Consider the following 12,777-nt stretch of genomic DNA (forward strand, 5'->3'; position numbering starts at 1 on the left):
TTTACGAGTAGTCAAGGAGGTCGTTCTTCTTAATTTATTTTAGGATACGGACGAATATCTCGAAAGGAAGGTACCTGGGTGGAATTCTTCTCCAAAAATTTGTTCGTTAAGGGAAGAATGCTAAAGCGGCTTTCTCCAGTAGATGTTTCATAATCTCGAGAACTCTCGTGTTCCTCGTGTTTAGCTTGAACATTTTCATCCGACGCTCTATACATCGACGAATATCACCGAACATTTCCACGTGTCGTTAAAAACTTTGTCTTTGCTGAGTTTAGGTATTATTATAATTAACGCAGAAACTTTCGTTACGAATGTAAAGCACGTAAAATAATAAATAATATGCTCTTTCATCCTTTAATCCTGAAATACTACAGACGGATAGTTACTTCGCTCGCTTTTCATTTATTAATTTCATGGTCGCAGTAGTCGTTTCTCTAATATAGTACTAATAGAATTCCGTGAAAGTGTATTTTACGAGATTAAAAATGAAAGATAAATTATTCCTTATATTATTTATCACGTTGCCATTCTACTTACCGGCCAACTTTCTTCATAAAGCTCCAGGATTACAAAAGAACGTGATTACGCTCTATAATCTTGAGAATTTAAAAAACAGAAAAAAAAAGAAGAAAGAAGAATCATTATTAAAAGAAAACACGCAAGCAAACGGGGCTGCAAGAGAAGCGAAAATCCCGAAGCGAATAATAATCAGCGTCTGGTTGGCAGAGGGAACTTCCGTCGGGGCGGGATAAATGAAAATTTCCGTGTCGGGTAACTTTCGCCCGTAGAAACGAGCAGTCTCGGTCAAAGTTGCGATTTCAATCACGAGCCAAGGCTGGATGAACAGAACGGATGGAACGCGTCACCGCGTTAACCCGAATTACTGTGACACGATAACGAATATTCGCAAACAAACCCAGCCTGAACAAAAGCGGAGAAAGAGGCTGACAGAATGAGAGAGAGACAGAGAGAGAGAGAGAGAAAGAGAGAGAGAGAGAGAAAGAGGTAGAATGAGGTACGAAACGAGAAAACAAAACAGAATATGGAGGGCAAGAGGAATTGAATTGGCATTTTTTCCATGTAGTGAATCGCCGGACCTCGTAAATTCGTTCGCGCGATTGAAGGAATTCCATTGAATTTTTCACGATCCCGCGCGAAACCCTCCAGCCCGAAGGCAACGTCCATTAACGCGTTATTGTGTTTCGCAGAATCGCAACGCGGTTCTATTACTATTCTTGCCGCGATGCTGATAGAAACGCTTTCGTGCTCGTTTAAACGTGTATACGTAAAGTCGAGAGGTTTGAATCGCGATTGAATAAAAGCTGTATGACCGTGTTCTCGCGAAATACGACGCACAGCACGCAAACTGGTCGCTTAGCGCGCCACCCTCGCTTAGTTTAGTGCACTCCGAAGCGACAGGTATTTCGCGGACGATTGCGGTTGAAGATGACAGCGAACGGATAGCCGGTTTGATTTTTAATATCTCGTCGACGCGTGTACGATTGCTCGCTTTTCTGCTGCGAAACGTTTCAGGGTCAACTGAGATATCGAAATGGAGAACCATATAAATGACAGAAGCGAGGTACTTTCAGTAGCGTTTCTCTTCATTTCTTTCATTTTGACTCTCGAATATCTAAACTCTTTCGATACTTTCATACTACCGCGCGTCTCAATTATACCACGTACTTGATCGATAAGTAAAGTCGTAAGTAACTACCAATTTCCCTACTCTCATCTTGGGAATTACAACGTATTTATCTAACAAATAAATACTAAGATGTTGTATCAAATGGTTGAAACAAACCGTAATGCTACGGATTAATTTCCAAAATTTTCATCGCAATATTTAGAGCCGACCTAAAGTTACGGATCATTGATCGCTGATTTGTTCGATTTGTTTCAGCGAACGTCGACTAAATCAACATGCAACCCTCTGTCGATCCAGCGAAACCAGTTCATGAAGATGAAGAGCTGGTTGCACGCAGATGTGAACATACATATGTATACGTATATATGTGTACAAGTCAGTAGACGGAAAATTAAATGACGTCGATCAGGGATAGTAACGATTAGGATAGAGAGAGTTAGCTTGGCGCGCCGCAATGGACGGGTGGTTTCGTGCGTTGCGATTCTGTTGCGTAGCTCCCCTTCTTCCGAATAGGGGTACACCAAGTTCTGAAAGGGAGTATGATTGATTCGACGTTTCGTGGAATCGCTTTGCTTTGGTCACGATAATTGAGTTACTTTCTGATGGAGGGTCGTAAAGTTTGTGATACTTATTGGCTGCTTATGACGTAGGTGTTCAAATATCTGTTTTTAGTAGAAGGAGAGTTGCTTGTTGGCTTGTGATTCTTGGATAGAAAATACATATGATATGCTACAACGACGTTACAACGAATAAATATTGTAACGAATATTTTGTTAAATAGAATCAAAGTGCTACAACGACAGCAAATGACAAAGATCGAATTGCTTATGCGTCTGATTAAAGAAAGGTGGTTCTTGGTTTAACGCGTACGATACACAAAAGTTAAGTAAATTAATTACATATTATTTCTGTTACTTTTGTGTTACTTGTAGTAGAGGCCTGTACCATGTTTGTGTTACATTTTTCCGGTACTGTAAAGATTTTCTATTATATTGGGTTGGCAACTAAGTGATTGCGGATTTTTTCATTAGGTGGTATTGACAAAATCCGCAATCATTTAGTTGCCAACCCAATATATAGCGCAAAGCAGAAAAAATGACGATATTACACATATTTTTTAAAACTTTCCTTGGAATTATCTATGCATCTTTTCGCAAATAAACTAACGAAGTGAAGCGATCTTGTTTATGAAAAGTTGAAATACTCGAACTACGAATTAGTGTGTGACGTATCGATACGTATCGGAAAAGTAATGCGTATATCTGTGGTAGGTAAATGTAAGCTCCTTCTGTTAGTATCCAAGATTTCTAAATTAATAGATGCATGCACCGGTTTTCATGATTCGATCGCATATTTCTTTACCATCGTATTTAACCTGGACATGCACAGCTGTTTAATATGCATTTATTCGGGATGAATTTAAAAGAGTGTGTATATCGATTCTGCGTTTCTTAAGAATCGTATCTGAAACATACTTGAAATACTTGTTTCTTCGAAAAAATAAAAGTAAATTCAAAAAAAGCAAAAATATCTTCGATCAAAGAGCAAATTAAAGAAGAAACGTGAGTTGGATCACCGCTGGAGTCGAACGAAGAATTTTATACAAAAATATTCCAATCCAGATTTCATTATTTATATTTTATTCGATACATAAAAACGTAAGAAATCTTTTAGACGAAGCACGAACGTTGCGTATCTAACTCGTAGCGAATAACAGGGACGTAGAGAACGCATGCGAAATACGGTTGAGTCGACTATGAACTTGTCTACGTACGCGTACAAGTTTGGAGGAAAAGTTTTTAACAGGAGTTAACTAGCAACTAACAAGGAGTTTAAAACTAGAATCTTTGGCCAAAGTTCAACGAAGGAGACGCGCATACTTAAAGGACAACAAATGTTAACTTATCTTTAAATCTGTTTTACCTTAAGGGCACATTGTGGTTTGGAATACCACGTTTTACATACTTTTCAGGTTTTCTCTAAAAATTCAGATTTTCCTACAAAGGCATATATATTTCTTATATCTTTCTTCAATATATATACATTATTTAAAAACTCTAAAAAGAGCAGCACTTCGAAGTTTCAGTGATCTTTTTTAAATTCTTATTCGCGACACAGATACCTTCGTCCTAATCAAGATCCTTGTTTCTTTTCATTTTTTCCTTTCAAATAAACCACATGTTCTTTTCAAGAAGAATTTCGCATAAGTGTCACGCGGTATCTAATGTCGATAAACGTCCAATACATTTACAACACAGCGTTGTAAGCCAGGATATCTGCCAAAGCTTCAAGCTGTTAAAAATATTGCACAAAATTTGTCCAGCTAATAAATTGCACGTTGAAACAGATGTTAAGAAAATATTGAATTCCGTGCCGAGTGCACCGCACTAAGAAAATACTCCGCATGAGTTAACGTCATTATATAAACACCTTTGTGTTGGTACAAGGTTCTAAAGCAACAAGGAATCGCAGGAAACGCGTTAACATGCATCGTATTGTTGTCGTCCGATAAAAGCACCGGCGACAAGTTTGTCAAAGGCGAAAGAAGATCGGAAATCGATGCTCGGCTGCGTCTATGATCTACAATTGTACTTTAAACTCCATCCGCAACTCTCGGTTCTGCACATACTATTCGTTACAATATGCTTCTTCATCTAGACATTATAACCACGTAATGTCCTATGGCGAATAGTTACGCAGATCGTAACAAAATCTTTGCGCGCAAGTACCTTCCAATTATTTCAAGTATTATACTTTCGAATTATCGATCCGAATTTGTCTTTTAAGTGGTTCGAACGATGATGTCTATTTTAAGAGACGTTGATGTCTATTTTAAGAGAATTAAAAGCTACTCTACCAACACCGGATCGCAGATGTGCGTCTATAGGAAATTTAAAACTGCAAAAGTGCACGCCACATGCAAAAGATCAGAAAATATGCAAAGTACAGTAATTATGCTAATGTTCTGTGGATCATATAAATTTCTACGTAAATTCCATTCGTTCGATTAAATTTATAAAAATACGAATTTTCGCAAAAATTCGCGGTCTAATTGTTACTATTGTTTTATACTATTTGTTTTATTTTACCGTCAAATATGGTGTTTCTACTTATCTTGTTTTATATTTAACGAATGAAAACATTATCGTTACAGTTGAACGTTTCTACAAGAAATAATCCAATTATCGTGATTTTAAAAAATACAAAAAAGACTTGCACGCCCGTGTACATGCATCGTCATTAACGAGCCACGTTATCATTCGGCGTCATTCGCGATCTCCGACGCAACCAACCCTTTTCGCACGCTAATTAAGTCGGCCGACCAATTTGCCTATTCCACTCGTGCTTTTCGCTTTTTCTTCTACCGTGATTTTCGTAATCGCCACCGGCCAAATTGGCGAGCAAATTGCGCGCCACTACGAACAGGAGACAATTGCGCGCGGTTAAAAATACGTTTGGTGGTATGTAAAAAAGAGGTGGTTTCGACGCCGAGTTTATTGGTTTAGGTTTCCTTTAACAGTAGCGGATTGTTTCGATGGCGATTGATAGTGGAATGCCAGCCGTGGAGCTCGAGAATTTCGGCTCCATTGATATTTTGTTTTTGGTTGATATAATAATTAAACGAGAAAGTTTTAAGCGTGGAAATCTTTCTTTGCTTGAATAGATAGCGACATCGAACTAAGATTCAAAATTGATGGTTCAAGTTGACACTAGGAGGAAGAAGCTTTAACACGTTCACGTATGACGTGGGTCTGAATCGTCAAATACTTTTAGGATATATGCATTAGACAATAAAATCGATCGTAATAAAATTGCAATTCGTCCGATTATACATTGCGAAACAATCTCGCTATGCAGATTTAAATTGCTTTAATGATACAGAAAGGATCGGTACATAGAAAACACGAAGTGTATGCGATCACGAACACGATCGTATTGAAAGTCTTCGTTCGCGTCTCTCATACATCACATTTCTCGTTTTCTCTTATAATTTCCCATTGTTATTTAAATAAATGTTATCTAAGTTCGCTTTCCGATACTGCGTTATTGCATTTGTATTTGAAACGTTAAAACGTTTATATTACAAAAAATTATTCTTCCATCTGGTAGATCGAAGATTGCCTTTGACTGAACTGAAATTGGTTTTATTTTGCGGAAGGTTTTATATTAAATAATTCTTAACCAAACTTGATCCTCTTGACAGACTCATTAAGAGATTGAAATTGTTTTTAATTACCTTTTATTTTGTTTTTTTTTTTAAAGAGGATAAGCTGCTGTTGAACGATACTCTACTGTAAAAACCAGGAATTATGAACTCATTTGTAAGAGATTTGTTTTTGTATCATGAAAACTTGTAAGGAGAAACCACACTTTTGGAATCGAGGGCTTAAAGGGATTGGTTTCGTTAAATGAGCGCCACTACGGTATATGATGGATAATTCGTGGTAGAAGGGGATTTTTTTGTTTCGTGCAGCGTTTAATTATAACGCCAGCACACCGCGACGTAATTCCTTGTTAAATAAATTACTGGAAAATTCCGTGCGGCCGAGATTAACACGGTAACCTGGATGCAACTTTTAAGGGAGACGATAATGTTTCCTTCGCGAACCACGTCTCGAAAAATATGTTTCTTTCGCGCTTCTCGGCCAACCAATGTTTCACTGTCTTGGCACGATAACTTTATAACGATAAGTATATTAACTTTTTCAATCTTTTATAAAGAACATTGAAAAACCACGTAATATTAAAAAATAATGTACCTAAATAAATATATCGATAAATGAACGATTCTTGCTGCGAGTAATTTAACATTACTTTTTGTGGAAAATTCATCTTAAAAATCGATCTTGATATATCAAATTTGACACTGTTAGTTTTTAATACAACAACGAAAGAATGACAAGATATCTGTATTTTAGATTTGAGAAGAAAAGATATTACAAACGAAACAGATCATCCAACAATATATATTACATCTGGAATGATTTTCTGACATATAATTTTTTCGATTGTAATGAATTTTACTTCGCGCAACAAGCGAGAAGTTCGCCTTGCTCGATGTAAATTAATTTACCAAACGTTTCATTAAATTCTCTATATTTTCTGGAATTCCATCGGCGAGAATGTTCCCAGCTGGGAACAAACTAGCAAAATGGACGATTCACGGTGATTGTTCATCGGTCGAATAAGCTATCTCAGAATGTGGATCAATTTTTTATTAAACGGTGGCTAGCTTTCCAATTTTCGATTTTTGTCCGTCGATGCATTACCGTAAACAAATGTATGAACAAATAGTCAAGCGGTTTTTTTTATCGATAACACGCACCGGTGTAACTTCGATCACAGGCGGCCACTGACCAGAACAAAAGGGGTTCGACGCGAGATCGAAAATTTATTCAACGCCGATGTGTGTACCAACGAAAAATATTCGACTCCGAGTGTCGTTTGTTTCGGAAGCAGCAGCTGCTGCGGAGAAAATTCATTTTTCCCGCGTGTTACCTGACTCTTTTTTATTTCTGCGACAATGAATCGCTTAATGGCTTCAAGAATATTTTTCGTTGGGAAAATATTCGTTGCAACGTGAACGGGGCGTAAATTGTCCCGCTAATTCGCTGCTGTCCTTCGCGAGCGAGCTATGGATATTGTCGAGGAGGAAACAGAAAGGACGAAAGATTTTTGTATTCCTTCTTACCGGAATATCATCGCTGCGCGTTTCTTGCGGATGGACAAACGGAATTATAATTCGAGAGACGATCGATTATACATATTCGTTGAAAATGACCACGTGAGTTCGCGCTCGCCATTCATGTCTAGATGCGCTAGTTACAGTAAATAGTAACTAGAAGATAGTTCTAGACATAATCGATAGATTTAATCGATAGGTTTAAGATGTTCTTTCGTTTTTATCCCTGGCCCATGTAAGAAAGTGCAATAAAGGTTTTTCGTCTGAGAACGGTGTGATAGATTTATCCAAAGAATAAGAAATAACAACAATGTTATTTCAATGTTTTTAAAATTCCTATTCGTTATGGAAATTGTATTTGTGAAATGTAGAGGAACCTACGTAAATAACTCTTTATTTCTGAAATAAATGATTGCGATGAAACGAAAGTGTTTAGGAGGGAAAAAGAAAAGGAAATACGATCCAGCGTACTGTTTACAAAATTTGCTAAAACATTCTGTTAACATTAGTCGAAGTTAAAACACGACTTCTTTTAATAATCTTGCTCGACGCGTGGAATGAAGAAAAAAGAAACCAATAAAAGCCGGAAAAATGAAAAAATATTCCATATACTTGAAAATATTACCCGTAACCTAAGAAAATAAAACGATAACAATGCTGTAATCGCATAAATTCATGGTGCTATAAAACCCGACAGACGTAACTTGCCAACTTGAGCCGCTCGAAAGTATTTCACCCCATTTACCGGTCTCTACAGCTATATACCTCAAGCATCGAATTCTTTCCCTCTTTCTATCAACGTCCCCGGCATTTTGTGCCGTGAAACAAGCGGTAAACGCGTACAAAAGAGACAACACCTTTGCGTGCCTCAACAAAAGCAACAAACAACGGTTGTACGTAAATGAAGAGAACGTAATGGGATATAAAATTACAGCGTTTATCCCCTTATTTGTTCGCAGCTTCGTTTCATACAACCATTAGCCGAAACAAAGAGCAATTTAATTCGTAGCCACTGAAAAAGCTTCTTCGTTTTGAGAAAGGACATCAACGGAGAACCACACCCTTTCTACAGCCCTGAATCACCGGGAATATTATGGGCTGCAGCAGTTTGTTCGGCCGGTGATTCGCGGTCTCTTCGTCGTTATCGAAATTCTGTCCTCGATATCTCGTCGAGTTAATCAATCAACGGTTCAAATGGTTTTGACGCGTTTAATTTCGTGACCCCTTATCCAGGATATCCACGGTTCGGTTTATCGAGTTTCCCCCGACCGCGAACGCTCGCAATTATTTAAAGTATCTATTAATCTTATGGAAACGAACAAGGCACTCTTATTGTTCGACTAATTACAAGGCAATCGTGGACGAGTTTCATCGCCAACGCGGTTCCACGCTCGCACACAGCTTGCGCAACTCGATTTCACTTTTCACGGTTGACTTTTAATTACCGTGGTTGACCGAGCTGATCGGAAAACACGGCCGAGGTCGCTGTTTCTGCCTGAATCGAAGGTTCTTCTGGATAAACGTTTGTCAACCCTCCCGTGGTTTAAGGTTTACCCTTTTATTTGCTTCGACCCTCGGTGACCTCGATATCACGTGAATTTTTATCGAAATGACTTTTCAAAGGGAAAACTGCACCACGTACCAGGTGCGCGTCACAAAGAGCCAGCCCGTATCTCTTGGATTTTGTAAATCGGTCGATGGCTATTAACGAATACAGGCAGCGATTAATTTAATTAAAATTGACCAGCACACGCAAGCTTAAAAACGGTTGAAAACTCTCCGGTTGATAAATAACTGGGTTCAGTCGGTGTGTCGCGCGAATATTTGTAAAATAGAAACAACAATTTCGATATACACGGTAGACGTGACAAAACTGATCGTATTATATTTGTAAGTATTAATTTCCATCGTGAGCTATTCACCGTACAAAATTCATATTACGCGTCTGCTGCTCGAGAAAAAAGGGAAATACAGGATGTAATATTGATTCAACGACGAGTAAAAGCATTTCGATCGTTGGCTAATAATTGGACGTGGAATAATCCAAACGTTTATTCACTGTGGAGAATGAAATTTTCCTTGGGTGGTTCGCTGGATTTTATCCGACGCGCGGAATCGCAAATATTTTCCTTTGGCAACAAGTGAGGGAAAAATGTAATAATGTTTTCTTTCGCGCGTCGAGCGCCATACGTAGAGGGTAGGAAGGTTTATGCGCGTTCAGTTAGAAATATGTCGGACGCCACGTTCGCCGGTACATAAAATGGCCGACTGGTTACGTAAAACGGTTCGATGCCCGTGGTAATTGAAAGCGGTGGCACGTGATTTGCCAAAAGAGTTAAGAGAAATAACGAATTTTTGATAACGCAAACATAGGAGAAGAAAGCGCAAACAGAATCGCCATCGAGGAAACCTAACGTTTAAACGAAATTTCAAATATTTACGTACGACCAATGGTACTCGGTTGTTAAATGTTGCTAGATCGCTTAAGGAACCATTGATTGATGATACTTTCTGGTAACGTTACGTCGCAGGGAAACAATAAAATTGCACGGGAAACACGCGGAAGACATTAAACGCTCGTAAAAATATTTTATTTGCCGAAGCGTGATGGAGGACACGGTGATGCCGTAAGTACGTGGCGTGGATGTTTCCTGAATCGTCTTTTGCCTCGGAGAAATACAAATAAAAAGAACGTTCGGTAGGTATTTTTCACGATATTAGAACTTTCTAAGAAAGCTAACTTTCAAACAAAATTTTTTTTTATCGTGTGATTATTCGTAAATATGTCCACACACCCGTAGACGTCTTTTATCGATATCTGTGTTATGTGAAACACTTTGAAACTTCATTACCGCTGTGACGATATTTGATACTGCATAACATTATGATAAGAATTTGCGACAGTTTTTCGTTAAACGTAATCAAAAGGTATGCTACATTGTTTTTATCACCAGCGATAGATATTAAGTAACTTTACCAAATTCTGATAACAATACCAGATAGTAAAAGCTTCAAAAATCCGTCAGATTATATTTTGCCAATTTGACGGTTTCATTCGAAGTTCCGGGCATAGTAAAAGTTTATACATATACAGGGAAAACATGGGTCCGCGTGAATTTGTAACCTGCGTGAATTTATCGTTGGTGTCCATTTCCATCGCAAAACACTTCTCGCAATTCGGTTACGCAGCAGACTGTTGCACGTAAATCGTTCCCTCTCTTGATATTTTCGTGTTTGTTTGAGAAGCACCTTCGATCAGAGGAAATCGTATTTTGAGAGAGAATTTCGTGTAATACGATTTGAAAGGAAGATATGATACAGCCGACGTGCTCCGCGTGTGTACAAATAAAATCCTACGGTACTCGACTCATTGCAGGCAAGCGGATGAGAAGATGCCAAACGATAACGTACCGTGATATTAACATTTCGATGCCGTAAGTACACGCGCATTGCAATCCTTATTTTTCACTGGTAGTTTAATATCTGTGAGTCGAGACGTTTAAGCTTAATGCGCTTTTAAAAGACGCTCGAACGAAGAATGCATATTTAACGAAAAATGCGAATGAACGAAGTTTCGTAATTTCCCAGCAAAATATTTTGCAACTTTACTTCAACAAATTCCCTTAAACTTCTTCAACATTCGCTTTTTAATTACCGCTTGCGTTAAGTTGCATAAGCGTGGGCAACAGTCCAAAGAACTCTAAGGAACAATCTTTTGTTTACCACGCCGCAAGTCCTATCAAATTTATATCAAAAGTGCTATTATTCAAATCTTGGTAATCGATATCCAGACTATGGATATTCATGCAAATTCATAAATATAGATTCTTATAATATTTCTGCCGCGACTTTTTACGCATTTATAGCAAATTTCAAAGTATCAGGTCGTCCGAAAAGTTTCTTTCGTTTTATAAGGAAACAATGGATGCGCAACATTTTCCGTTTTATATTATTTTATCGCACGATCCATTTTGTTTTATCCGGATAAAAATCACAACGTTTGACAGATTAGGTTTCATGTTTGTATAAAGATGCGTCGTTGTAGGAGACGCGTCTGTAAAAGAAAGACACTCTCCGGACAACCTACTACATGATTACTCAGAATGTGTAACGCGAAGAAATATATGCTAGATACTATGCAATGTATAAAACTAAAAATTTTCTCCTTGGTTTCCACTTGCTCGATAGTAATATATTGTCAAAAATACGAATTTCCATAAAAGCCGCGATCTAATTATAACGAGTATTATATTTCGCGTGTTTCATATTACTATTACGTGTATTTGTGCATTCTCAAATCTTCCATAAACGCACAAAAATCTATGCTACATCGATATTCAATGTTATTCCCAGAAGCAATCACACTGTAGATTTACAGGCGCGTATATTATCTCACCTTTCACGCAGCCAATAACGAGAATCCCGCGTAGCCCGAGAGCTTTGCGTATCTCTCGCCATTCGTGCGCTCGTGCCTGTCAAAATTAACAATTCTCCGCGACTCGACATAGTAATTAACGGGACATTACGCACCTATTAATTCCAGGCCGCAGCCGGTAGACTGGTCGAGTTGGCCGTATTAACATGCTCGAAAACGACACAGCCAATACCCGGCGGCGATATTAAGTTCACGACGTGGCGCATCTCTACGGAAGCAGATGCCCCGGCACAGTACAAAGCGGAAGCAGAGCGAAAGAGACTACGCGAAGGAAGAAGAGAAGAACCGAGCGCATCCCCTGGCTGTTATGGGGTTACCTGCTCGTGTTTACCGGTAACGGGTTTCTGGCCTGAAGTTTATTCAACAGAATGATCCGTAAATCCTCTTACCGCGTGTACCATATATCCGGGGCAATCATTTTAATCTGGTAACCCGAGAGGGGTGAAGCCCCGACAACGTCTTGAAAATCTGGCGCGGTCGTGGCACGCGTTAACACGAGCATTACAGCAGCAAAGATAGAGCTGGGGTTACAGAAAGAGAGGGAAAGAGTATCGTTCTTAGCTACGTATAAACCTTTTGGCCCCTTTTCACCTTGGCGAAACCCTTCGCGTGTCCCCTGATCGAACCGGGACTAGCAAACAGGCAGAGAAAGACGAAAACACGGGAGAAACGAAGATAATCGAGGCCGTTACGCCGTGGATCCTCGTGCTAGTATTTTAAATAGCGAAGCGAACTGAATATATAACATGAAAATATCGTGGAGGTGTAGCTTGTGTTGATTTGGATTTATACGTATTGTACCTACAATAAGAGACGTATTTACATGAATTTATTCGTCGTAATACGGTGGAAGAAAAAGTTGCAAATTCTAAGGTAAATTATGCTATGACTCTTGAAAACTTTGTATATATCAAGATACATGAAATCGCTGGGGTACTTTTCCGTATACAGTGGCTACGAATAGTATTGGCGCGTCATCGTATTTATTATAGCTGGATTATGTATGTTCAT

The sequence above is a fragment of the Bombus vosnesenskii genome, unplaced genomic scaffold, assembly GCF_011952255.1.
Source record: "Bombus vosnesenskii isolate JDL3184/JDL3185 unplaced genomic scaffold, Bvos_JDL3184-5_v1.1 scf7180000013272, whole genome shotgun sequence".
NCBI lineage: Eukaryota > Metazoa > Arthropoda > Insecta > Hymenoptera > Apidae > Bombus > Bombus vosnesenskii.